The sequence below is a fragment of the Oreochromis aureus genome, linkage group 5 (assembly GCF_013358895.1).
Source record: "Oreochromis aureus strain Israel breed Guangdong linkage group 5, ZZ_aureus, whole genome shotgun sequence".
Lineage (NCBI taxonomy): Eukaryota > Metazoa > Chordata > Actinopteri > Cichliformes > Cichlidae > Oreochromis > Oreochromis aureus.
Genome location: NC_052946.1, coordinates 16,811,889 through 16,818,318, shown reverse-complemented (window position 1 = coordinate 16,818,318; position 6,430 = coordinate 16,811,889).

Here is a 6,430-nt window from a genome sequence, read left to right as displayed (position 1 = left end):
TCATGCTTTTTTTCTTCTTCTTTTTTTTGTCATTGCTTGTTTCAGAATGGATAAAAATACAAATGCAAAAGTGCAGTACTGTACTAAGACATTTTAGCTTTTATGATTTACAGCAAAGAAAACACAAAAAAAACAGATAATTTAACTCAACCACTGATTTTAGCTTCGAAAACATATTTGACTGCATTTTGAAATGCCCCCATCCACATCAACCTCAACTGTATCATCGCTGTCATAATGGGGAAAAAAAGTATTTGTTAGTGCTTGAACGCAGAGTAGAATTAGTATGCTTGAAGCTTGTCTTTGTCTCCTGGGTATCAAAGCAAAGCTATCCTTTTGTTATAAACGAAAGCACTATGCTGTTGGATAAAGGAAGAGCCTTCTGACATTATATATAAATGATATATGTATATATTAAAAAAAGGGGTACAAAAACCTTTTTGGGGGCACTCTACCTTACCAACAATAAATTTTGCACTATGGGACGTTCATGGCGTGAGGAGGTAAGTGTTGTGTTTTACCAAGCACAAGAGAGCTTGTACAGTATAGGTTAAAAAAAAAAGAAACTATTCAAGCTTCTGGTGATGAACCATAAACTAGCGAGGTTATCACTTCTTTTGGATACCATCACACTTTCCTGACTTTGTCTGAAGCGGGGGCCTGTCCATACACTCACAGATCTCTATCAAATCTTGAACCTGGATGTACTGTAGCAGCGGCCTGAAAGGCCTCCACGCCTGCTTTGGCTGATAAGTCTTGTGCGTAATAAGTGTCTGGATCAATGACTGTAGAATGCTTTAACTGGAAAAGGCCCGCCCATCAACTTTAACCTGTCACCGCATTAGAGAGACTTCATTCTTTTGACGTAAAAAAAAAAACGAGTCGAGTGTCTTACGTAGAAGTTTGGGGATTTTTAAAAATATTTTTTGGTTTTGTTTGTTTGCTTTTGCCTTTGTGTGTGTTTTAAGTGAAAGCACCCATGTAAGAATGGGAGGAGTACCCAGGGACTGTTAGCCAAAGTAGAGAGTGACATGTTGTGTGCTGTAACTTTTGTAATTGCAGGAATATGCTAGAAAATTTCAAAGGGAGGAAAAAAAAAGTTGGTTTAGGGGCAGTGGTTGGGTTAAAAGAAAAAAGAAAAAGCTGGTCCATTTTTATTTATTAATATTAAATACAATGCATTTCAAAGTCTGTCTACCTCACGTTAGCCTAAAAATTTGCTATGAGTTTATCAGAAACTTTTACTCATAAGAACATCCCCCCCCTCCCCAACCTTCCAAAAACAGATGAAAACCACAGGGTCCCCTTGCTCTCAGGTTCAGATTTAGTTATTGACAGAGTGACTGATGGTACCAGTTCTGGTAACGCGTGGTCAAAATATTAACTATGGTTAAAGCTGTTGAGAAGTTACGTTTTGAATTTTAGTCTTTGTATACTGGTATATGTAAGAGGGTTTTTTTTCCATATAATTATATGAGAGTAAGAAATGTAAATACCTACCCAAATGTTGACATTTATGATGTTTTGGACAGGTTCACCGCTTCTAATGTTTTTCTCTCTTTCCCTCTTCATTCCTCTGTTCTTTGTGTAGTTAAAGAAAAAGAAAAATCACCCCACGTTTGTAGTTCTATGGTTGTGCATATGAGTAACTGTTCAATTATTTTTGCCTTTTGTTGTTTATTTACTGTCATTTTTCTTTTGTACAATAAATCATTTATTTAGCTTATGCTGCTTTTGTTGTTCTTATGGTTTGCATCTGCGCAAATGGGAAAGTTCGGACCACGCAGAATAAAATGAACTAGTTCACAATCAAGGTCCACACTTTAAAATACAGAACCAAGTTCACAAACCGGCATGTTTTGGTTAGCAGATTTTAGCTTTTCTTTTTCAATAGAACCTCCACCTGCCATCCTAAATACTCTATTTTCTCTTCAAAAATGAAATAAATTACTGTTTACTACTATAGAATCACAGAAAGATAAATGCAAAGAAAAGCACAAAACACAGTCTGTCAATTTTACATTTTTATGTATCAGGACATAATAATAATCCAGCCCATAGCAGGTGTTACAATTATGTAAATACACATCCAGGGAAGAAATCAGAAATGATCTTAAAGAAACAGCTATTGCTGCACATTCAAATCCATCGTTCTGCAAGAAGAAAGATAATTCAGAAGTGGAAAACATTCATGTTAAAGTTCATGACAGTACAGTTCAAAAAGGCTAAACAAGTATTGCTTACTTGAAAAGAAGAAAGCCTCCTTACTATAAAAAGACCATGGCAGCATGGTTTTCAAAGCACTGCTCAGGTTTTGCATTTAAACAAACCACCAAACTTCTGGAACAGTCTCCTTTGGACAGACAAGACCAAAGTCGAGGTGTTTGATGCACAGTGCTGTATTCGGGGAAAACCAAACACAGCCTATCAGCACAAATACATCATATCACCAATCAAGCACGGTGGTGGAGGGGGTGACGATTTGGGTTTGTTTAGCAGTCACAGGACCTGGGCACCTTGGAGTCATTAAGTCTGAAAGGCCATCTGTCCGACAGGCAAAGCTTGGGCAAAATTAGGTCAAGCAACAGGTCAATGATCCCAAACGCACCAGCAAACCCATAACAGAATGACTGAAAAAGAAACAAATCAAGGTGCTGCAACGGCCCAGTCAATGTCCGGACCTCAACCTGACTGAGATGCTGTGAGAGAGCTGCCGATAAATCAGTGGTTACAACCCTCAATGAAAAAAAGCAACCTGGTACAGAAGAGAATAATGTGAAAGACTGATGGAGTCACACAGAAAACAATGACTTCACATTATTGCTGCTAAATATGGTGCTGCAAGTACCATCTTTAGCATGTATATACAATGTATTTATAACTTGAAGAGGCTCGGGACTGAATATGTATATACAATGTATATACAATGTATATGTAAAATCTTTATTTTTACCATGACGGTAAAACTGATAACTGCCAACAGATGAAGTTCATTATTTCCCATTTTTGACCACATTTTAAAATTGGACATGCTTGTTTTCAGACAGGATTATGAGCTTACTTTGTCTCATAGGATTGGAATTGTAGTTGGTTTTTCTATTTGTTTGTTTGTTGAAATCTCATTGATAGAGTGTTCTGGCAATTTAGAAAATATAATTTAAAATGAGGAACTTGAATCTGAACAGTGCCCGTGACTGTAGCAAGAAAATCGGTAGCACTTTATAATATGGGTGTAATTCCCCTAGAATTAAAAGGAATTTCAAGGTATTTTATCTTAGAATTACAAGGTAATTATATTTACATACAAATACTTATCAGTAGATACACTGGAATAAGGGGTGAAATTTAAGTTTTTACAGGAAATAAGAAAAATTATTATATATTAACTTTAAGTAGTGATTAACTTTCATGTATTTCTGCATAGAAATAAACATATTTCCCTGACAGACTCTGCAAATGGGCAATACCTTTAGAGGAAGCAGGCTGAAGTGGCATAGTTTTCCGATCTTACAGCGTAATTACGCGTTATTTTTGTTCGTATGAGGGATTTTTGACTATTCAGTTATACTCTGATAAGAGATGTAAAATGTGATAAGGATTACCCCCCCTTTCACTGTTTAGGGTGATTTGCATTCAGAAGCTTTTAATAAAAAATAAATACAACACACACAAAAAGAAATTATACTGAATGCAACAAACACAACAAGAATATGAAAAAATGCCTTAACACTTGGATAAACAAATTGAAATAACCATAACAGGACAAACACCATTTATTTGGAAATATTTTTTTCTTTTCATTTACTAAATGTCGTCCTTCAGTTGAGGGCATTTGTTCAAAAAGTGCATCTGATCGCTCCTGTCTCTGCAGACATCAATATTATTATTACATTTGGTCAGATTTACTCTATCATTTTATTTCTATAATAAATATATTAAAACTTTGTACAACCTTTTTGTAACGTATGATTGAAAAGTTTGCACAACACAACTAATATTTTGATAAAACCCATCATTAAAAGACTATAAGGAGCCTTTGACCCACAAAGTTTAATGGTGTTTACTTTTTTAACTGTAAGTAGGAAACACTTTGTATCACAATTTCACATAATCTAAGAAAATTTAATTGAATTCTAGGAGAACTGCACCCTTAGCCGTGGGCTGTATTATCAAGTGCTACTGGTAAAACTGGTTTCTTATTTATCTATTCTAACTTTAAGATTAATATGTACATAAAATATTTCAATTTACCAAATCAGACTGTACCATTGAAACATTTAAGACTAAGAAGACCTTCAAATGTTTAAATTCATTGCTGCTTAATATCTGCAGTACAATAAAAATAAAAAGAGGAGGAATTTATTGCAGACTATTATGGAAATTAACACTTGAAGGAGCCCAAATAATAGACTAAATTCAACATATATGTGAAAAAAAATTGTAGGTATAAGTGCATTACACAAGCATGATGAGCTCTATGTTTCTATTCTGGTAGCATGCTGTCTAGAATGGGTGAAATTATGCTAACCTAACCAAACACTGTGTGTTACAACATTAAATTTTACGTGTATAAAAGTTTTAGGAAAAAACTCTGTTAACATTCTGTATTTAAATCAATAAAAAGATCATTTTATATCACATTTCAAATGTGTAAACCATTACTTACCTACTGTACAGTCAAATTCAACACTTACCAACACTTAAATGAAGTTGCAGGTGGAAGTCAGACAGTTTAACTAGTGAACTTGTATCCGTTTGTGTTGAGTTTCCTGCTTTATTTTGCTCATGTTCAATTCTCATCATGAGTCAATGTGAGCTTTTTATTCTCATAGCTACATAATATTTATAACCACCTCAAGACTGACTGGACAAATACCTGTTTCAGACTGTACTCACACCAGCCCCCCACCCCCAACTGTCCTGCTCTCACAGTGCCCTACAGATCCAAGCCAAGTACACTTCAATTTGTCACAGCATCTCAGCTCCTTTCCTGCTCTTAGCTCTCTCACTATGCATTCTTGAAAAGCACTTTTGCAAAGCACAATGTGGTTCGTGATTTCATGCATTTTGTGGCTTACTTGGGGAAGCTGTGACATACTGTCCTGACAGATATTTGCTGTTTTCCTAACAAGGAGATTTTCACTGTGGCAGCTCTCAGTGAGGAAGCCTTAAGATGTGATTACAGCAATTATGCATACCGTGTCCGGTACACCGTCATCACACTCAAACAAACTGAGCTCAAGCGAGGAACTGACCACCTGGTGTTAGCACACCATTAGAGAAGAAATGGGAAAAATTACATGATACTAACCATAAAAGTGAATGTTTTATTTTCCAACATTATAAACATTAAAACAATACATGCTAACAATGTTAGCCTGAACATTATTTCACATTATTATATAGCTTTTTTAATTGGTGTTTTTTCAAGAAGTTAATGATGTTTGTTAGTCCTGGAGTTCACCCAAATGCTTTTACAAAATTAGTTTTAAGGGGGGGTTTTGTTGTTGTTTTTTTTACTAACGAAACCAATTTTACACATGTTGAACAGTTCAGAGTAAACTAAACATTTGCTCTTGTTCTTCTAGGGTGTTTATCTTGCAGTATAAATCGCCTTGAGGAGACTGCTGTTGTGATTTGGTGTTATATACATAAAATTGAATGGAATTGGATAAGCTAAGTGTAAAAAGCAAAGATTACCATTTAGTCCTTGTTTAAAAAATGGTGAGCATTTTAAATTAAACTGTAAGATTTTTTTGCTTTGTTTATGTTGCACTTACTATACATGAAAACTATAATTGTAATAAATACTGTCACCCAGATGTCAAGAGGGAAAATGCTGAAACATTTATTTTTCGTTTTGTTGTCCTAAAACTACTAAATGTAACCAAATTGAAAATGAACCTTTAAACTTGCAGAAATTTAAATAGGATAAATTGATGGATGGTTCTTAAACGGGCTATGCAAACCTAATATATAAATAAAACAAATACACAGGACAGGACCTGCTCAGTAGTAACAAGCAAACACACTCCTGTCTTCCTCTCACGCACACACACACACACACACACTTGCTTGAGCCGCTGGTGGCATCCTGATTCTTGGTTCATAGTGACAGGCCGCAGAGGTGGCAGGAAGCAGATTCACTGCGAGGCTAATTGGTGAAAGAGAGCACTTGCAGGACAAAGGTTTAGTGTTGGGGTTCGACTTGCCATTATTTGGATTTCATATAAAATCCAGCCTGACCCAATTAATATGCCACCTGATAGGAGGGCCTCTCATCAACCTAATTTAGAGAATCAATAGGGGACAAATGAGAGTGAGAACGAAGCTTTTTACGGATGCAAACAGACAAAGACCACCCAGTACAAGCTCGAGGAGCCCGATGCCAGCAATGACATAAACCTTTTGACAAATCCTCACTCGACAT